This window comes from Alligator mississippiensis, chromosome 5, assembly GCF_030867095.1.
Source record: "Alligator mississippiensis isolate rAllMis1 chromosome 5, rAllMis1, whole genome shotgun sequence".
Classification (NCBI taxonomy): Eukaryota; Metazoa; Chordata; order Crocodylia; family Alligatoridae; genus Alligator; species Alligator mississippiensis.
Genome location: NC_081828.1, coordinates 78,776,106 through 78,798,444, shown reverse-complemented (window position 1 = coordinate 78,798,444; position 22,339 = coordinate 78,776,106). Strand labels below are relative to the sequence as shown.

At 48.2% G+C, this 22,339-nt stretch overlaps 1 protein-coding gene across 9 annotated transcripts in view; it reads right to left on the bottom strand.

Annotated features, from left to right (window-relative positions):
- LOC102558349 (poly(rC)-binding protein 3) overlaps positions 1 to 22,339 on the bottom strand; it is a 929,340-nt gene that overhangs the window by 452,997 nt on the left and 454,004 nt on the right. For all 9 annotated transcript variants that reach the window (XM_059728516.1, XM_019485665.2, XM_059728517.1 and 6 more), the window contains exon 3: positions 169 to 240. The gene's annotated coding sequence lies outside the window, so the exon portion shown is untranslated. The remainder of the gene's footprint in view (positions 1 to 168; positions 241 to 22,339) is intronic.

The window sequence follows — 22,339 nt, the reverse complement described above, 5'->3', positions numbered from 1 at the left end:
ACTGGATGATTATAATGAAAGGAAAATTAGGCCTGAATATTGTATCAGGGAAAATTTCCCAACCATGAGGATCAGAGAAATGCAGATGGGGTTCCTGATGGACACATTGAAAGTCCCATTGTTTGAATACAAAATACTTAAAAAAAAAATGTAAATTAGGTAATTTACCTGCATTGGCACAAGGATGAAGGTATCCTGAAAGATCTTCTCTTGAATGTATTTCCCCAAGAATTCACAAGACTAAATTGAAAGTGAAAAGAGAAAAATTGTCTTGGATACAGAAGAATAACAGAGCAGACTCAACAGTAAACTAACCCTAGCTAGCAACAACAATTATTCATTATGTACTTTGTTAATATATTTTTCTCCTGCCAGAATGTTTTACAGCACTATGCAAAACAATATAAACACAATAAAATACCACCGAATGCAGAGTTGACTTTGGAACACTGACTGGACTTATAAGTTTCTCCCAGTTGAAGAATACATTGGTATACAGACTCTCTTACAAACTGCAGAATCCAGCTAAACAGATTTTTCTTTTTAATGCAACCAAAATGTTTTGATGTAAGATTTATTTCTCAAATCAAACAAAGAAATATTGTGGTGACTCCTTTTTCTATGAAAAATTATATAAGTTAGTACAATTACACAAGTGTATGATTCACTCAGGCTGGGATTGTCTGAAGTATCCTACTTCCCTGGATGCCCAACTCCAACTGGGTCCCTTTGAAAACTCCCAGTTCCCACAGTGTGAAGAGAAAGTGGATCCAATGGTACAGATGAACTGCTTAGCCGTATACTAAGACAGCTGGCATCTTTGAAATAAGGCACGTGTACATCAGTTCCATGTCTATCATTAACCATAGGTACAGATAGAGCCGTAGCCAGGCATTCTGGCACCTGGTGCAGGTCATGTGCTGAGCACCTCCTACACACTATTACATAACCTTAATTCCATTTGATTTGGCACCCCCTGTGTGAGAGTGCCCAGTGCTAGTACACATCTGGCACTGCCCTTGCTATAGTTCTAGGTTCAAATCAATAATTCTTTGTGGTGGGATTTTCAAAAACTTCCATTGTAGTCAATGACAAAACTTCCACTGACTTAAGGGAGAACTTAGATCAAGCAGAGCATTTTTGAAAAGCCTCCCCTCTTAGTCTGATGAACTGATTGTACCTACAAGTTAGGCTGGTTAGGGGCACAAAATTGTGATCAGATATTTGCAGTTGCCAAACAATTCCTGTAGATTTGCAATTTACTTTGAGCACTTTGTATTTACATTCCAGTAAGTTCGCAAGACAAAAAAAAAATGTATTCGGTTACTGTTGTGGTTCACTGCCACCTCTAACTTCAGTCACTTAACCAAGGGAAAAAGAGACTTATTTATAAAGGTGAAACTACACGTTAAACTGAGACCATACTAATGGCACTTAAAACACAAGCATCCACATATTAAAGCTTGTTATTTCATGCTAAGATCCCTCTAAGCCTCTCAGAGTTACACCACTTCAGGCAAGGGTTAATTCTGGGCCATGGTACCTAGCTTGTGCTAGGATAACTTCAATTTGCAGTCCTATAGTATACCAGGGCGCATTGCTCCCACCCTCCATCCCATGCAGAGCTGGGATTGAGCCCAGGTGTCCTGGCTTCTAGCCACACCCCTGATTCCCAGCTCTCTAGTGGCAAGTCAGAGTGGTGCAGGCAAGAAATGGTATTAACCCTTAATGTGCTCACAGTTAGTGCAACTACACATGCAATTAATGTGATGCAATAGATTCCACAGCAGTTCAAGCTGGAGTTAACTGCTCCTGGCCACAGTGTAGGGTTACCATAGGTCCGGGTTTTCCTGGACATGTCCTCTTTTTGAGCCCTCTGATCTCTGTTCAGGAGGGTTTTTTAAATCTGACCAAATGTCTGGGATTTTGCTTTGCTCCACTGGTGGGAGCAGGGGGTGGATGATCGGAAGCAGCAGGGAGCACAGACGTACCTGCCTGCAGCTGCGGAGATGCGCACAGACCCATGTGGTGCTCCCTGCTGCCTCCGATTGCCTTCCCCCTGCTCCCACCAATGGAGCAAAGCAAACTCCTAGACATTTGGTTAGCGCCGGGGGGGGGGGGGGGGGCTGGGGCTGAGACAGGGTAGGGAGGGTAGGAGGGTTGCCTGCCCCTCCAGTGAGGGAAAGGGGTGGGGGGAGCGGGGTTCTGAGGGCAGTGGGGAACTCCGTGGCCAGGTGGCAGCACAGGGGTTGGTGCCTGTGCTTGCAGGGGCTGAGCCCCCAGTAGATGCTGCCCATGGGGAACGGGAGAAGGAGGGGGGAGGGGAGCCATGGCCAGGCTATCTAGCATGGTGCAGCAGCCCCATCCCAGGGCAGGGGGTGCCACAAGTCTCCCTTCCTCCTCCCTCCAGCCCATGCTAGGGCTGGGCACACACCACCAACACCTGCATGAATCAGAGCCACCGCGCTCTGGCCCAGTGAGGACAGGGACAGCTGGAGTCCCTCTGGCAGGGTTCAGGGAACTGTGGGTCAGGAGTGAGGGGAACTGGCAGGACTGGGGGGGTAGGAGGCTGGGGTTTGGGAGTGAAGGCCACTGGCAGAGTTGGGGGGGCATGGCTTGGGAGTGAGTTGGGAGTGCAGGGCACTGGCAGTGCCAGGGGGCTGCAGGTTGGGAGTGAGGGGCACCAGCAGGGATGGGGGGGATGTGGGTCAGGAGTGAGGGGCACCATTATGGCCCAGGGTGCAGGGTACTGTAGTTTGGGAGTGAGGGGCACTGGCAGGTCTGGGGTCAGTGAGTCGGAAGTGAGGGGCAGCAGCAGGGCTGGGGGGAGGGGTTGTGACTTGGCAGTGAAGGGCAACAGGATGGGCAGGGGTAGCGCACCAGCATGTCACTGCCCCGGCCCCCCAACCCCACAGTCATATTCCTTCCCTCCGCCTCTCCGACCCGTGTGGCAGTTGTCCTCTTCCTTGGACCTGGAAATATTGTAACCCTAGTGCAGAGTCTACATGTGTGCCTGGTACAGCAGTAATTTGAGCCAAAGAGGAGAAAGCCCCTGGCTGCCTGGGCTGACAGGGAGCAGTGTTTGCCTGCAGTCTACACTTGAGGTTCAGCGCAGTAAGGTATTCCACTGTAAGATAGTACTGTCCCCGACAGTATTATCCTACAGTGAAGTTAAGTATTTTACTGTGCCCTAATACCAGCACACGTGTAGACTGTGGTACTTTACTGCAGAGCTAATTAGTCTGCTTCACAGTAAAGAATTTGTGTAGATGCACCCAGTATGTTCTAACTTTAGCAATGCTCAACCTTGTACGGATTTACTGCAGTCTCAGAGCAATACGTTAACTTCATGCTAATTTAAGGTAACTTATGTTAAATTGCTAGTGAAGGCAAACAAGATTCTTTGGGTAATCTGATATCTTTTATTAGACCAATATTTTATTAGTGAAGGCAAGACATTTGTTGCCATGATATCTGATTAGGATTAACTTCCCAAAATAGGGTATCATAGTTTAGTCTTCACTGACGATAAAGAGGCTGAGTGTCTCACTGTGATAGGCTAAATCATGATCAAGGAGCCTGGTTTTCACTAATTAAAAAAAAAAAAAAAATCCAAAATTTTCTGATTAACAAAACCCCCCCAAATCCACATATTTTTATGATTAAAATGGAACACCACTATATATATAAAATTATATAGTGATTATATATTTTTTATGATTAAATATATATTACATTATATTATGATTAATATTAAATTACTAGCCAATTGGCCATCAGGAATGATGGAGGGGAGTAGGGATGGAGTGCCGTCACTCAGCACCCCACACCACTGCCATCTCCTAGGAGCAGCGGGGTGGACCTTGCCCCCTGCAGGGAGCAGGGGTGGGGGGGTGGCAAGGCCAGCAGTGCTGGTTTCACCCCTCCACTCCAGCCACTCCATTGCCGCCCCCAGGAGCAGGCCCGGGTTGCAGGGGGGAGGGTGACACCAGCAGCACTGACCTCACCCTACCCCACTTTGTCGCGTCCCCACTTTGTCGGCCCATGTTCATTGTGGCATCAATGATGACTCCAAGATCCTTTTCTGTCTTGACACTGGCGAGAAGGGAGTTCCCCAGCCTGTAGGTGTGCTGCTGGTTCTTCCTCCCCAGGTGCATTACCCTGCACTTGTCAGTGTTGAACCCCATCCTGTTCTTGTCATGGTGTTTCATTTTAATCATGGAAAAATGTGGATTGTGCGGGGGGGGGGGGGGGGTGGTAATAAGAAAATTTTGGATTTTTTTTAAATCAGTGAAAACCAGGATCCCTGCTCCTTATGATAGCCAAGTTGCTTTAAAATCTCAGTGGGGAAAGAGGACAGGTAGTTTTTAACTTGTAGCTGGTCATGTGACCTTAATGAGCTGCATCAATATAAGAACTCCCTTATTCTTGTCTCCACTGTGATTTTGCAGTGAGACAGATATCATATCATCTCAAATCTTCTCTCCTGATGTAAAAAAAAAATCCCTTTTCACAGTGAAGATGTGGCCTCTGGCTGGCACTGCTGCTGTCCCTGCATGTGGGGGCATAAATATCTTCCAAACTTTGTGAAGTCAGCAGGGTATCCTGGGCATTATCTTGTTTATTTTGGAAAAGAAAAAAGAACTATTATTCTTGAGACCAACACTGGGTGCTGAGGCTATTTTGAAACTTCTCTTTCAAACTGTTTACTGTTCTAACCTTCGATTTTAGGGAGATCAGAAGGAAAGTGATTAAAGATCCATTTCTCCCAGCAGAGCCACTATTTTTATTCAATTTTGCTGCCCTTCTGGGCTATTTATTGCCCTTATTGTTCCTCCTGATGGTTGCTAGGGAGAAGGAGATTAAATCTCTGTGTGCAGTGCAGCTCATCCTAGGGTATAATTTTTCTGATAGTTTAAATAATATATGCTAGATAATAGATAAAATTACTGTGTTGAGCTTAAAGGAGATATTATTATGCCATATTCTGTTTTAATTTGTTTTTCAGTCTTCTGAAAAACTTTTTTTAACGGATGCACAGGGAGGACAGATGTGGAGAAATATAAATATGCTTCTTTAGTGAATACCTGAGAGAGATGCAAGTCAAAGAACTGGAGGGACAGAAATCTTCCCTCTATAGAAGGAAAGGAAAATGTATGTGTAGGAAGACTTCATTTATCTAAATTATGATTTTGCTTATCAATAATCCCATAGTGTGTGCTGTTCTGCTGGATTTGGAATTTATGTTTGAATTTTATCCAAAATAATTTTTGTAATGTGTCTTTATTAAGGAAGGCCACAAGATATTCCCTGTATATAGTTGGTAGCCCTGAGGCGAGATAGCTGTGAACTCTTGGTGTGTAGGGAACTAGTATTCAAGAACTAGTATTCTTTGCATAGGACCTTTTCACTCAGAAATTCTGAACCCCGAACTCATACAGAACTGAATCTGATTGGTAGTAAAGATGACTTTGCATGGACCAGATTAAGCAGCATCTGAGTTGATAGAGCTAATCTTTAGAAACTGGAACAGATCAGAGCTGTTGGGCTGGAGTAGATAGGCTGCCAAGAGACACCACTTAACCATTTCAGACTCTATTTGGAGGATTTATCAGGGTGGAGACTGTCAGAGTTTTAATTAATAACTGGAACTGTAAGACGGGCCATACTGTAGCAGAAAGCCCCCTTTTCCTCTTGCCTGCATTTGCTCTCCCCTCTTTGGATATGTTTCTCTTTTTCTACCTTTTCTTCCTTCCTCTCTCTTTCACTTTAAGATAAGGAATTGTGTTTTAAAATTTGTGTGTGTGCATTTTGTATCTCCCCTTGTAGTTTGGTATTTTTATCTATTTGTGTGCCATGGCATTTGTAGCTTATATTTTATACTCCTCACCTTTCATCTTTCAACTGAATGTATTTAGTTTCATAAGTAAGTTATACATTGTAACAATGTTAACAAGGGCAGGAATCAAACTGTCCTTCCCTGTATCAGGCTGGCCCCTGAAAGAGCGAGCGAATCAGTGATTGAATGTGTAACACAGTAGCAGACAGTAATTAACACCTGGGAGACTGCAGATCAACCAACGGAAGAACTCAATAGAAGACAATGTAACAACTGGGAAATCTCTAAACATCACTGATCAAGGGCTAGAAGCCCTGGCCTGAGTTAATCAATGCCGGGGACCAACTGTTGGGCTGAATATCTCCAGATCGACCGCTCCCAAAGCCCTATTCAAAATTCATCAACGGACTCCCAAACCTGCACGTACATGAGGACGACCCCTGGGGCTGACAGATGCCATCCAGTAGCCACTGAGGGGGGAAGTCCCACGAGGGCCAATGACCCCTGGATTGGGCAAACCTGAAAACTGGGGAGTCACCAAAGTCTGCTAAGGACAGATAAAAAGCAGTGAAAAGTGACCCTCAGTGGTGCCCTTTTGATCTCCAACTTGACCAGCACCTGACCTGTCCAGCGAAAAGGACCAGCCAGCGACCCCCTTCTGGAAGATAACACCACACTGAAAGACGCTTCAATGACAGACTCCAGCGCCTGTGGGATAGGTATACCTGACTCGTGTAGCTTGCTACTGTGTGTGTGTGTGTGTGTGTGTGTGTGTGTGGAAGGACCAGCCCAAAGGTTTATGATTTAACTCATTACAGTGTTTCAATCTGCCTAATAAACCAGAATTTTAAGGATCCTGAGTTGGACATTTGTACCCAACAATACTATCATAAAGTTTGGGTTTTGCCTATTTTAATTTTAGGTAAATACAGTGGATTCAGCTTTATAGTATCACTGCTTAATAGAATCAGCCACTTATTTGAATCAATATGGGAAAGCCAAAACCATTTGTATATTATAACATGTAAAAATCGCCCATCTTAGAATCACAATTTTTGGGTTTTGAAATCATTTTACCACAGAAGCCCAGGGATTTTGCAGTTTTGTGAAGAGCCCCCTGTAGGCTGGCAGAGCTCAAGCCTGCAGGTGACTGGGAGAAAGCGGAAGGAGGGTGGTCAGGAAGCGGGCGCCACGTGCGTGTATGCACATGCCCCCAGGCAGCCTGGAGAGCAGCTCCTACAGGTGAGTCAGAATTGAGACCTTGTAGGAAGAAAGGGAGGGAGTTGAGTAGGGCTGGGGCCCCAGCAGGGAGTGGGATGCAGCTGTGAGGGGCTCATTTGGGGGGAAGGAGCCAGGCTTCCTGGTGACATGCTCCCTGTGTGCATGGTAGCTTTGAAGGGGGCAACCCCATGCCACTGCCCTCACTTCCTGCATCCGCCTCCACCCCCATCCTGCACAGAGATTTGGGGCACATGCATCGCCTCCCTACCACTCTGGGAGTGTGTGCCACACTAGGGAGCAGGCCCCACCCTCCATGCATGAGCCTGCAGTGAGCAGCAGCAGGTGGGGAGCTGGGCTCCACTTCACTGCAGCAGCTGTTGCCTCCTGCTGGGGGAAGGAGGCTGTGGATCCAGGTCCCTGGCCCCATAGCTCTGGCAGCTGGTGGCCCCCTCCAGCATGGCTGGGGGGCCAGGGGGCTGTGAGCAGGGGGCAAGGGGCACCAGCAGGGCTGAAGGGGTTGTGGGGGGAGTAAGAAGCACAAGCAGGGCCAGGGAGCTCTGGGGGAGGAGTGATTAACTGTGTTCTTTTAAAAAATGGGTCTCCTTTTACTGGAATCAACCAGTTAATAGAATCAAATCACAATTTCCCAAAGCAATTCCAATAAGAGGAATCTACTGTGCATGGTTATCATGCTTTCCCCAAGGAATAGGTACTTGTGATTTTGTATTCCAAAGGATTATTTTAAGTGTGTGCTGGGTAGGGAAGGGAGGCTGACAAGAGGAAACTTTAAACGTGACCAGAGACTTCAGATTTTTAAAGTTCCCCAAACATCTATGAATGAATGCTGTTTTAATGGGAATCTTGAGCCATATATTTAATCTACTTTAGAAAGTATCCTCAAGGCAACCAATTTCAGCCCTTCATTCCTCCCAATAACACCTGGAAGCAGGGTTATAAATGCATTTAGGGACAGGAATTTCCCTCCTAAATTAGAGAAGGAATTATGCTTAATATAATAAATTCACCTTTTTTCCATAGCCTGGTCTTGCAACTGGTTGTATGTGGGCACAACACTGAACAGAATCCATTTAGTTATAATGGTGCTTCATGAGCTGTAGTCATTGGTGATGCATAGGGAGTGCATGTGGGTGCACATGCACCCCCTGAGATTGGCTTGTCCCTCCCCCCAAGAGAAGCACTGGCGGCACTCCAGGTTTGCCGCTAGGCAAACCGGCCACAGGCTGCTGCAGCAGTGGGTAGGGGCACACCAGGCTCGCAGCTGGTCCAGAATAGCAGGCAGGTAGGTAAGGTTTCTTTTGGGGGGGGATCAAGACCTCCACAGTGCAGGAGGGAACGAGGTAAGGGCAGGGGTGAATGATTCACCCCTGCCCCGTTCCCTGCTGCACTGTGGAGATTGTTCCATGACCCAGCCCGGCTGGGGCCCCATGGGGCCCTAGCCAGGCCAGGCTGTGAGGCAATTGAAGCCCAGTGACTCCTGCCACTGTGTGCACTGTAGGGGAGCTGGGAAAAGGGTGGCATGTTCCCCCAACCCCCTGGTTCCAATGCACCACAGCTCTGGATGAACCACTGGGCTCTGATTGCCCCACAACCCAGCCCGGTTGGGGCCCCATTCATGGTGAATGGAGCCCCAGCCAGGCCAGGTCATAGGACAAGTGGAACCAAGTGGCTTCTGCAAGTCATGGTGCCAGGGAGCCAAGGTGGGGGGCACATGGCCTCTGAATCTTTGAACGGGGCAAAGGAAGGCTGCAGCTATGAGGCAAGCTGGGTTCTGCCTGCTCTGTGCCTCCACGCCTTGCTGAAGCCTTTGAAAGTGGTGCGGCACAGCGCCATATGCCTTGCTGTCTGGCCTGCCCAGTGGCAGGACACACATGGCAGTGCACTGCTTTTAAGGGCTGCAGTGAGGCACAGAGGCATGGAGCAGGCAAAACCCAGCTCACCTTGTAGCTGCAGCCTGCCCTTGTCCTGTGCAAAGATTCGGGGAGAGGCATGTGCCCCCAGTTGGCTCCCTGGCACTGTGACTCTGCAAGACCCGCTGGGCTCTTCCCAGGGACAGGGGTCCTGGGGGCTTTATCTCCTCCAGCCCGGAGGTGCAGCCAAGACTGGCCCCACTTCAGCTCTGAGCCCTCTGGGGCAGTGTGGGCTGGGCTCAGACCAAGACTGGTGCAGTGAGGCAGCCGGGGCCAGTGCAGGTCTGGGGGGCCAGGGGGGGGAGGGTGTTGGCACTGGGTAGTGACCACTGGTGTGGGGAAAGGGACAGCTGCATGGGTGCAGTGGCCCCCGGCCCTGAGCCTGATCTATGTCCAGTGCCAGCTCTAGCCTCGCTCCTTCCCCGCCATGGTCCTTTCCCCACAGTTTTTTGTGTGCGGGGCTGCATGCATGTGTGCTCAGCCCTCCCCAATTTTTTTTTCTCCCTCCACCCCCAGTTGGCTGCTAGGGGACTCCCTCCTCCCCTCCAGTCGGTGATTGGCCTCTGGTGCCCCCCCCCCCCCCCCCAGTATTAGGAGGCACCAGTCGCCCATGGCTGTAGTTGTTGGGAGATTCTTTTTCCAGATCTACCAAAGACTTTCTGTATGCTAATAGGCCATCTTACTTGCTTCACCAGGGTGTCATAAGGACAAATATATTAATGCACATGAGGCCATCTAATATTGCAGGGATAAACACCACAGAGTAGTTCATAAATAATTATAGTGAGCTACACTTTGTCATCTCAAAGTACTTGGCTATTTTCTATGATATTTGATATCTTTTTCAATAGGGTTACAAGGTCTCCTGGCTGCACCAACACAGCTTGCAAATTTCTTAAAAGCTTGCTACAGACCCTGTGGAATTAAGGAATGATGGCTAGACAATGCAGATTGAAAATTCCTAAAATGGCTCAGTATTGGTTTCACAGGCTTTGTAAACTGGGCCAACTTGTGATTTTCATGAAGGGCAGCAATTATTTGCACTGAATCCGTAAACCCACCCTGTTGGACTAGCTGGTACTGTTAATAAATACCAGATTTCCTCAAATCCAAATGAGTCTTTCCCCCATTCAACATGGGGGAAAAGATCCTTGTCTCGAATTCAAGTAAAAGGTGGAGGGGAGAGGGCAGGCTTTTCCTGTGGCTTCAACTCTGGCCCTGTGCTGCAGCAGCCACCTACTCCTCCCTTGCTTGCTCCTCACAGCCTCTGTCTTCTTCTCCTCACTGCTGTTAGGCATGGCTCCACTCTGGCAACCTTTCCCTCCCAGGCACAGAGCACATGCAAGCTACAGCCCTAGTCTGGCCATGTGGCAGTGGCAGCAGCAGCTTGGCCTAGGACACTGCTGTGTGGCTGGACACGAGCCAGAGATTGCATGTGCTTCACACCTGGGAGGGAACAGAGCTGGAGCCAGAGCTACACCTGACAGTAAACAGCAGGGGGAGAGGGGGAAAAGGGACAACATGAGGCTCCAGGGAGCAGGTGAGGGACAGAGGTTGCAGGGGGGCAGAAACTGTGGGGAGCAAGTAGGGGCAGAGGCTACAGAGGGAAGGCAGCAGGGTTGCAAGGTCTGCTGCAGGTGGGATAGATTGCAGGGGGCACTAGTGATGGGGGCCACCTGCCCCCCTGCTGCTGCTGTTTTTCCTACTGCAGTGGTGTGGTGGGGTGGAATTTAGGATGAACCTCTAATAATTAGATTCTATACATGGAAAACTGTAACACATTTAGAATTTTTCTATATATAGAATCTAATTACTGGGGGGTTGTCTTAAATTCAAAGTCATCTTGGATCCCAGTTAAGCTATATTGCTTACAGCACTTTAAGCCCCACCATTTATTTAGAGTGAGAGAGAAAAAAAGAAAGATAAAAATCAGGTTTTATTTAGGCAAGTGGCAAAAGCCAGTGGTAGGGTGTGTGTGAAACATTGAACTGGCTCAACTAGCTTTCCGTTGGTCTTGTAAACTCCATGATCCCCAAAATGTAGTATTTAGGGAGATTATGAAGTATGGCAATTACTCAAGGACATCATCAAATGAAATGAAAGATTCACAATTGGATGATCTGGTTTGAAAATTCATTCTTTTCTTCTTTGCCAGATTCTGCAGAATGTAACCCTAAAGTTTTGGATCAGCGTTTGGATAGAAAAATCAGACACCATTAATGATATAAATAAATAACTGCATCTTTCTCAGCCACAGTACATATTATACCCCAACAGATACTCTAGATGATAATGATCTAAAATGGCACCACTTTTGTAACACGCACTTTGAGCTTGACAAATCAAGATAGAATGCAAGAAGAATAAGCAGAACAGTCACCTGAAAGTCGGCCGAAAGAAAAAGAGAGCATGACTGATGATAATACAGTTACCAGAAGTAACCAGGTACAGTGAGCAAGAAAAAGGCACAGGGGCAGCAAATACTGGCTTGGGAACATTTCTTAGTGACAATGCAAAGGAAAGAGAAAAGTATTGAGACTAAAAAATAAAAGAGGAGAGCTATAGAGCTGCTGCCCAACAACAGTGCAGGACTTATATGAAAACAAAGTCTCCTGAAAGACCTGTGAGAGAAAAGTGAATTGAGGACACATTTTAGGGAACGAAACCAAAGCTTAAAATGGAAGTAGAAAATCTAGTCCCCAATATAAAAAATATTATTTAAAAAACAAAGCAAAACAAAACAAGCATTCTTTTTGTGGAACTGAGAAGAAGAAATACAGGAGACAACTGTGGGCTTTGTTGCACATTATACTTTAAGCTTCTTAAATGTTGATCAGTGTTAGTGTTAGCTGAGGTTTGGAGCAGTCACACATTTAGGTGATCAGGAGCCTTGACTGAAAGGTAAAAATCCCCTTCTTTCTTCTTCCTTCCTATTCCAGGCTCCCTCCTGCCCCATGGGGCTTCCCCTGCCTCCCCCGCTCCAGGGCTCCCCCTGTTCCTCCTTGACCCCGTGTCTCCCTCCCTGCCTGTGTGGGTTTCCCCTGTTGCTCTGCCCTGCCCTAGGGGGTCCCGCTTCCCTCTCCAGCCTCCACAGCTCACCTATGCCCCGTGTCCCCTGGCTTAATTGTGGCTGCCAGTGCTGTTGCGGGGAGCAGGCAGGGAAGGGGAACCTGCCTGCCTGGCTGCTGCCACTGAGCTGCAGCTCTCAGGACTGCACCAGCAGCCCCAAGGACTAGGGACAGGCATTACACATAAACCAGTTTAAATGATCAGAAACTGGTTTAAACTTTTAACAGAACAGATGTTCAGTGCACATAAACCAGTCTGAGAATGGCTGAAACCGATTTGAGATAAACTTGGTTGAATGTAGTATCAGACTTAACTGATTTGGCTCAAACTGGTTTATGCAATGTCTGTCCCAGACCCCTTGCTAATTTAAGAAAAACCAGACACCCCCAGCATCCTGACATGCTGTCTGGGCTGGGTGGGGCTCTCTGCTCCACAGCAGGGCTGGCCCCTCCCCTCTGCTCCCTGCCTGGAGCTCCAGAGACTGTGGGCTGCTTCCCGCCTCCTTTAACCACTCCCTGCTAAGCAGGAATTCCCCCTTCCCCTCTGCCTTGTGGAGAGGTGTCTGTGTATTAGCTCATGAACATTGCATTCCTCCTGAGGCTGGGGGGCATGGCAACTGCCCACAGCTGGTGGCAGCAGTGTTGGCGGTGGGGGCGTGGTGGCAGCAAATGGGGAGTGTCGCAGGGCACCCCGGTGCCTGCTTCTAGAGAGGAGAAACTGCCAGGGAGAGAACCCTGGCAGAGCCAATTGAGCACAGCTGTGGGTTGCCGGAGCAACTAAGGGGAGCCAGCTGGCCAGAAGGGGGCAGGGCCTGGCCCTTATAAAGCCCAGGGCCGAAGCCAGACTAGCAGTTCTCTGCCAGCAGCCTGGGAGGCAGGAGCTCTGGGAGTGAGGATGTGGAAAGGCACCTAGCAGCAAGTACCATGGTCATAGGGAGCAATGTTGTTATGGCCATAGGGCTTCGGGTTTGAGTTACAGCCGGACGGCTTGAGCTTGCATTTGCGTTACAGCCTAGGGGCTTGTGGTTTTGCTTTGACGTTGTGATATTACACCCAGAGGCTTGGGTGAGGCTGTAGGGGTTGGAGGAGGCCTCAATCATAGGGACCCCATAGGGGTGGGGTGCTCTAGCGCCAGGAGGGTGCAGTGTCCTCATCGGGGACTCACAAGGGAGTGTGAGACCCCGGCACCAGTGAGGGCACGCTTGGCCCTGAGATTTACCGGGCGGAGTTGTGGGCTCATTTGAGCTCAGAGAGGAGCGTTGACCTCAGTCATAGGGGCCCCAGAGAGTGTGGGGTGCCCTAGCGCCAGTGAGGGCGCTGCCTAGCGCCAAGGAGGCGCATTACCTTCACAGTGCTGGTGAAGGCGCAGCTCGCACGCCAGTGCTGGAGCGACTGGCGGCGAGGAGCGCGACCAGTAGGTTGCGGGCGCAACCGGTAGGTTGCAGGTGGGGGACATAGACCCCGGCCCCAGGGAAAGGGGCGGTTTTATTGAGAAGCCCAGGGTGGGCACGGCGAGCCCCAAAGAGGGGGAGTGCCATAGTACATTATTGAGGAGCCCCGTGGGGGCACAGCAAGCCCTAGAGAGGGGGAGCGCCATACCGAGGAGCCCTAGAGAGGGGGAGCGCCATACCGAGGAGCCCTAGAGAGGGGCATAGCGAGCCCGGCCGCAGGCTAGTGCGGCAACACCCCTCAGACTGAGGCAGGGCTCTGCGGTTGCCCCCGAGAAGACAGGGAGTAGCAGCGCGGTGAGCCGGGGTCAGAGAGGGTATCCGTGCGGCTGGCCAGGGAAGGGCCGAGGCCCGCTAGGGAGTCCCTGAGCGGGACCGCACCATCAGGGGAGGCCCAGCGGGAGGCTGGGCACGAGAGAGAGCCCAGAGTGGGCTACACTATAGAGGAGGCCCGGGAAGCGGGCGTACAGACCTAACAACGTCTATTACTTCTGCGAGGCTTGGGGCATGGTATTAGGGGCTGGTAAGAGCCACGCATAGCCCATAAGGCTAGGGTGTCCGAGGAACACCCACCGTATCGGGAGACCCCCAGGGAGTCCGGAAGAACCGCGGGGACAGGGAGATCCCTCAGGTGGCCGTGGTGCTGTTGGCAGTGCGGGGGGGGGGGGGAGGGAGGGATGAGTGGCAAACACTGACCAGCAATTGGCAACCACCTGCAGATGCTGCCAGCAGCATCAGCAGCAGCCAGTGGAGATTGATGACCACCCACAGACATTGCCGATGGTGTCAGCGGTGAGGGGGGGTGGTGGCAAGTGGCAACTGCCCGCAGGCACCACAGGCAGCATTGGTGGTGGCCTATCTCAGGGGGTGCATGTGTACCCATGTGAACCCCCTATGCATCACCAGTGTATTAGCTAGCAGACCACATGCTGGCTATGGTTGGTGCTGAATCAACAGGTAGAATCAACAAGAAGCTGGTAATGTCCTTGTGTTATTTTCTTAACAGGGTGATAAACACTGTTATCAATTCCCTGCTGGGCTAATCAGAGCTTCTGCAGAGCTTGGCTACGCCCCCCTCAGCTCCATGCTGTGGAAGGAAGGGAGGACTGCTCTAGGGCCCACCCGCTTCTAGCCTGAGCCACTGCAGGCATGTGCCTGCATTTCTGGGATGTCTGCCCGGTTACAAAACTGATTTAGCTTAGCTAGGTTAGACTAATCTGCAAAGACTGAATCAGTTCAGGCTCAAGTTTTTTGAATGTCTGTCCCTAGCCAAGTAAGTCAGGAGCTACAGGGGAAGGAGGAGGGGTGAGTAGGGATCTAAGGTTTTGTGGGGAACAGTGACAGCAGACCCAATCTGGGGATGCAGCAGGTTGATCTGGACTGTTGAGGTATGGCATGCCTAATCCAGGCCACTGGGGGAGTGGCAGCACCTGGATGTTACACTAATATGTAGCCTAGAGTGGACACATGAGCTCATAGTAACACAAGCTGGGTAACACGGATCAGGGATAAACCTGCCCTGGAGTGCCGTAACTGTAAGCCACTTAAAGGATATTTAAAACTATATTCCCATGTTAATGCATGGAGAATCCATGGGTTAAGAGCTCCTGGAGCTGCCTAAAATTAATGTGCAAAAAAAGCCCCATTGTTGGAGCTGAAAATGAGATCTTCAGGGGAAAATGTAGGGAACAGTCACGCAGATGGTCATGGTTCCTGAAGGAAACAATTCCAAAAAAGTTGCAGGCCATCCTGAAGTCATCAAATTAGATGGATGAAAGAAAAGATGTTTCTGAAGAATTGAGAAAAAACAGCAGAGTTGGAAACTAATACAGCAACATTCACAGGAAAAGCAAACTTAAGGCCAAATGCTTCCAGTGGATCTACTAAATCATTTTAATAATGATAGATCATATTAGCTGGAATACATACAAGGGATCTTGTAAGGTGTGGCTGCTGTGAACATAGGTCACTGTCATCACTGGAGGAAAGATCAGACTTTTTCAGGTGTTTATGTAGTTTGTGTGTTCTGCCTTTAGTCAACAAGGAGCTTATATAAATTGTAGTGGTGGCTAGCACTCCCGTGTACTTTGCTGAGGTGATACACATTTCTGGTTTTATAACCTATGGTAGTGAATAGTTTACTTGACATCACATGTGTTCAGAACAGCTGATAAGCACAATGCCCCCCATGCCTCGTATACCAATGTTAATTTGTTGTAATACTACACAATTTCTAAATTCCAAAACATTACTTTTGCTCTTTTTTTGCATTCTGTAAAATGTGTTTCCAAAATAGAAGTTGCCAAAATAAATTGCCATGAAGTACTTCATTTAATTTAAGAAATTGCATTGAATCACAATCTAGAGTAGACTTATTAGTTCTGCTACTCAGTTCCCAAAAATATTCCATGCTGGCCACTTACTATAGTTTTGTCTAAGCTAGGTTAGGTGGTTTCAACCAATGTGGTTTTTAGGCTATGTCCTTTGCAAGACTATTTCACAGGCTAATGGGTCTCCCCATCAGGAAGATTTATTTTGTAGATATTAAGTACAACAGGTTAGATATAAACCTACACCTGTTCCATGCTATTAAAAGAGATTCTGTACCCACTTTTCCTCAGGTAAACATGCTAAAATATCCACAAAAAAGAAGTCACAGCAAGAATATATGAAAATGAATTTTGCTGACATCTTCTGAAATGTCAGATTTCTACAGTGAACAAACTTGATCTAATCTTAATTGAATACAGACATGCTTTAAAGTATTTCAGTTTTTAAATCTATGAGCTTCAGGCTGAGATAAACTGAAACATGGAACCGGAACCACCAGTAGTTGTTTCCTCCTCTTACCTCATTTTATTTTGTTTCATTCTTCATCACAGTTAGAAGAATCTCTGCTTGTGCACATATGCACAAACGCTTACTCTCCCTCACACACACAACTGTTCATGTCAAGTCTTCTTTGCAAGTGGATCTGTTATCACAGCAGGGAGAACAAAGAGTCAACCAACATGAGATGTTCTAAAAGGCAAAAATTATTGGTGTGGAAAGAAGTCCTAGACAAAGGCAGAAACTTGCTGAAAGAGTAAAGCTTTTGCCTCTGTGGTCACTGTAAACAGAGGGTGTCAGAAAGAACAGATGAAGATGACTCATTCCATTTCTCTCAGCCAGCACAAAGAAGAACCAAGGACCAACATTCATTTGAGGTCCCAGCTTTGTCTCTACCAACTGTGTGATTTAAAATGGGCCCAAACCATAAAGGTCAGATCCAGAACAAGGTCTCAGTTATCCAAAATGATGGGGGAAATGTTTGGACCCAAAGGATCATTTTGGTTCACTTCTGGAAAAGGAGCCAGATGGTGATACTCATATTTGGTAATGTTATCTTAGACCCATTCCTCTCGTGGGAATAAAACTGGAAATCAGTCCAAGTTTTCACAGGAGAAGGTTATTGTTCTAAACTGCTGACAATGTCACTGAATACAACACAGATACATGGCTTGATTCTCAAGTGCCAAGTCTGTTCACTTTCCAAAAGTGATGTCATCAAACAGCTGTGGGACACTATCAACATTCTCTTCCAAGGGTAATGTCCTACACTATTTTACACAGTTATCTATGGCTACTTCATACATAAGAAAGAAAACGGAGATAATCATGTTAACTTAAAAGAATTCCTCTTCATTAAACCAATATCAGGAAGAACCCAAGATGGTCTAGATTTAGATTTATAGTCACAACATTATACACCTTTTCTCACAACAACAGAACTAAAATATATATCTAAAACTATTTTGTTTAGTAAATAGTGGGTGAACACTGGCATTTTAAATTGATTTTTCATATATTCATTTTTTTTAATTACATGGTATTCAATATTGTATCTTTGGGAATGTCAAACAAGTCAATGAAGATATTAATTGGCCAAATAAAACTATGCAGGTAGATGAAAAATGAAATGCCTTCAACTTAATTTAGGCATGAGGCCTAATCATTAAGTAACCTAACAAAAGGTAACTAGATTTTTAAATATCAGCTTTTAATTCCTTTGAGGTTTAATGCAAAATGGATCCTCACTGTATAAGCGATCCACAATTGGAGGAGTTTCAAATATTCAGTTGCTGTTGTTAATGTATGCCAAGAGAAAAAAGTATGCACAATATCAATGTGTATGAAGATAAGGTACATTGAGAACGCACTGTGTAATCAACAAGAAAACAAGAAAGAGTGCCTCTTTTTGTTCAAATGCGGTACAAGTATCTGCACAACAAGCTGAAGACTACATTTTGCTTGTTCTTGCACAAGTACTCAGGGATGGCTATATGACATGCAAAGTGGTATTTTCCCCTTGTTCATCTCCACAAGGACAGTCAAAAAACGGTGGGGCTTGTGTTTCTGGGTGCAAGGAAGGTGACATAATCTCTCCTCCTGTACTATGAATGGCCTTAGAGAGAATGGGACCCTGTGGGAAAATGGCCACTGTCCCCCAGTAGCAGATCAAGGCTAGTGCTGCAGAAGCATATGCTGAACCCTCTTTCTGGGCTTACCAGGTGTGATTTTACCGTATGCTTTTCTCACAAGCCCAAGATACACTTCACCTACAGTTGCATTGATGTCATTGATGCCAGACCCTTTTTCTCCCTAGCACCTCTCTGAACTTGAAGTCAAATGCTCTAGTCCTGAATTTGTAAGCAAAAAATTACCTTAAAATAGGAAGCAAATCAGCAGTGATGGCCGATAAAACTGCTGTGTTGAATAACACTTCTTGAAATGAAGGTAGTATGTAATGACCTCATTACCCAGAGGTCTCACTAGGTAGGTGTGTGTCCAAACTTATCCATTGTGGGGAAGGTGAGGAAAAAAAATGGTTCAACGGGAAGAGTACCAAACAGGCGAAATGCTTGTTTTCATATGGCTTTATGTGGTGTTTGGTTTCATGAAAGATAATCCATTTTTGTGTAGTTATCTGTTCTCTCCCTTGGCATTAAAGCTGACCAGCCAAACATCCCCTGAAGGAGCAGAAATTATCTCAGTTCCTTGGCTTGTGGGGAAAAGAGGGTCTTCTCCATCATGGCTGGAGAGAGCTTCAGAAGTGCATTAGAGCATACAGGGAAGCAAAAACATACCGTCTGGTCAGTGGCACTTTTGTCTATCAGTTGTCAGAGTAAAACCACTCTCAAGGTGATACTCAGTAGGAGTGAGGAATAAGGCAAAACAGGGGCCTGGAAAAATGTCCCTTTAAAAATGTGGTTTCAGAGAACGGGACCAGCAGCAGTAGAAACGAAAAAAAAGCCAACCCATGCCAGAAGGAATGCATCTGAATTTTAAGGGACTTAAGTGTATGTCCTGCAAGAAAAAGGTATATAGCTAATTCTAGCTACATGGTTTATTGGAAGCTTGATACAAGACTGTTTCAACTAGAAACCTGGTAAAAAAAGAAAAATATTCATATATATGCTTCTAAACTGTGTTCTTGTTAATTAGCTCTAATAAATAAAAATCATACAGGCATTGCTTTAGGCTCTCCTAATGCATATTAGGGCTATGCGAAATTTTGACTGGTGTTTCATATCAAAGCTGTTTCAACACGTTTTGACCACAGCACTCTTTCCTGCCCAGGGCTGGGGGTCAGATTCAATGATCTGTTGAGGTCCCTTCCAACCCTAGCATCTATGAATCTAAGAACTGTACTGAGGGCTGGAGAATTGAACAGGGAGCTGGGGAATTGAACCAGGAATGGGAAATCTACCCAGGGGCTTGGTTCCTGAACAATCCCCCAGTTCCTGGTTTGATTCCCCAGCTCCCTGATCTTTCCCCCAGCTTTCTGATTGCTTCCCCCAGCTCTTGGGGGGGTAGGCATGGACCCCCGGATGATGTAGGATGATAGCAGGCTGTCACTGCCAGATGGGGATGGCAGTGATTCTGGTGAGTGCGGGACTTTTGTTTTTAAACTCTGCACTCACCGGCTGTGGAGCATGCAGGTAACAGCATGCTGCTGGCTGGGGCCAGCACCAGCACCCAAGTCTGCCCAGTACAGCCCGCGCTGAGCACCAGGAAGAACCCAGTGCTGGCGCTGGCCCCAGCTGGCAGAGGCAGCCTGCTGTCATCCCACATGCAGATCCGGGGGCCTGTGCCCCCTGGGAGGGCTGCAGGGATGTGCCAGACTCCTCCCAGGGTGAGTGGGTCCCCGGATCTGCCTGCGGGATGACAGCAGGCTGCCGCTGCCAGCAAGTGATATTAGTTTTGCTTTGAACAGTTTGAAGTGCAGTTTCACAAAAACCCCTGCACCTATCTCCTTGCAACTTGGCAGCCTCAGTAGGGGCTACCATCTCTACAATTTTCATAAGAATCAGGCAGGAAATGACAAAGTTATAGGCATTTTCATTATTCCCCATTATAGCCTATGGGCGAAATGTTGAAATGTGTTGAAACAGCATCAAATCATTTCAATGAAATGAAACAGAACAGTGTTTCAAAACAGCAAAATGAAATACTGTCCCTTTGAAACAGCAAAATGGAAGTCGAAATAAAATGGCGCTGTTTCACACAGCCCTACGCATATCCCAGCATTATTTATTTATTTATATAACACCATAGATGACTATTGCATTTGACAGAAGCACTAGAGAATCAGGCGCTTGCTTGGGCAGTTTGAAGTCTAGGAAAGGTATGGGCATCCCATTTCAGCACAGGAGAGTGCAAGGGTTGCACTGCTCTGAAGGAATACCAGAAACCTTTCTGCCACAGAGAGAAAAATACCTCCCCAAATCAATCAGCTTACAATGGTGATGCAGCTTTACAGACTTCAATTTGTTAACTAGAGACTTATGTAAGACTTGAAGCTCACTTTTCCACCACCCATTGCACTTGCCTGTTCCTGGTGACATTTCCACTCCCTTGTCCCCTTAGTGGTACCATATGGGCTCACACGTGTGGATGGAAGCATCCTGTGATCCATCAAGCAACAGAAGCTGCATTTCAGGGCCTTGTTACACAGTAATTTTGGGCCGTTTCTGATGTTCTTAACCCCTGGATTGCCTTCACATTAACACCTAAAACTGGTTTTAAGCATTTGTTATGCTACTCAAGGGCAAGCTCATCTCTAATCCAGGGGCAGGCAATTATTTTGAGCAGAGGGCCGCTTACCCAGTTTTGGCAGGCTGTGGAGGGCCACATGGGTAGCCCCGCCACTTGACAGGTGCCCTGCCCCCTGGTCACCATCTTGGGACCAATGTCCCAGAGCCAGCACTGGTGCGGTACAAAGCAGGGTGCAGGCTGGCAGGGGACTGTGGAGCCAGGCTGGGCTGCACCAGCAGGGATAAGGGGGAGCTGGCCTGGCTCCGTAGAGCTCCTGCCGGCTGGGACCCCACACTCCTGCCACCCTGCTCTGGGCCCCACCAGCACTGGCCCCGGGGCACTGGTGAGGGCCCCATGCTGCCACTGGCTCCCCGCCCACTCACCCCAGCTGTGTGGTACAGGTGGGGGGCAGCACACAGCCCTGACCCCCTGCTTGCCAGCAGGGAAGAAGCTGGTGCTGAGTGCAGGGAAAAGCAGCCCCTCCCTCACCCCATGGGTGGTGCTCCCTGCTGCAGCTGCTCACAGCCCACGCAGGGCTGTCTGGAGCAGGCATAGGTAGCACCACATGGGCTGCAAGTAGCTGCAGTGTGGGGCACCATCCAGACTGCAAGCGAGGGGCCGCTCTTCCCTGCATTCAGCACCAGTTTGTAACCCAGCCCCAGTGCCAGCCTGGCAGTGGGGCCAGGTTAGAAGGTGGTGTTGAGCACGGGGGGGTTGGGGAGAAGCAGCCCCTCGCCCACCCCATGCCTGGTGCCCCATGCTACAGTCACTCGCAACCTGCCTGGGGCTGCCTGTGCCTACTCCAGACAGCCCCACGTGGGCTGCGAGCACCTGCAGCAGGGAGCACCGGCCATGGGGTGGGCAAGGGGCCACTTTTCTTCACACAGGGAAGGAGCCCAGGGAAAAGCTGAGCACGGGGGGGGGGGGGGGGGGGAAATGCAGCCCCTCCCCCACCCCATGGCCGGCGCTCCCTGCTGCAGCTGCTTGCAGCACACGGAGCTGTCCAGAGCAGGCAGAGTCAGCCATATGCAGGCTGTGAGCAGCTGCAGCACAGGGCGCTGGCCATGGGGCAGGGGAGGAGCTGCTTCCACCTTACCCCCCACGCTTCTTCTTTGCCCGGGGTCCCACCCCCCCTTCTCCCTCCCACTTACCTGTGGTTCTGGCATGGGGCAGCCATGTGCTCCCAGGCCAGGAGCCCCAGCAGGGGCTTCCAGCTGGAGGGGGTGGGGCCAGGTGGGTCCCACTCTTGTTGGAGCCTGCTGGGCTTCCCCTGGGCCCTACTGTCCTTGGTTCCTGTCATTTTTTAAAGGAACCAAGGGCATCGAAATATTAATTTTCTACATTTTTTAGGGGCCTCGCGGGCTGGATAGAATGGCCTCACAGGACGCATTTTGCCCACCCCTGCTCTAATCCATGCTCTCCAGCTCATGGGGAAATCAATTGGGTTTGGGGCGGTGGGGAAGGGAGACTTTTTAAAGGGTTATAAACAAGTGAATGTAATTATTGAGGTTGTTTAATGTAAGTGGGACCATCCAGTGTGTTGCAACTATCCACCCAATATTGCAGTTGTAAATTTTATCCAAATTGTTGGTTTTATTATTAATTATTGTTATTCTAGGGTTTTGTTTGTTTATTTCTTTTCTGTATATATATTGATTGTATGTAATAAAGAAACAATGTGTTCATTAGGTTCAGAGCATAGGCGATGTGTAGTAGGGGCGGGGGGGGGGGCACGTGTCTCCCCTGAGAATGCTGGTG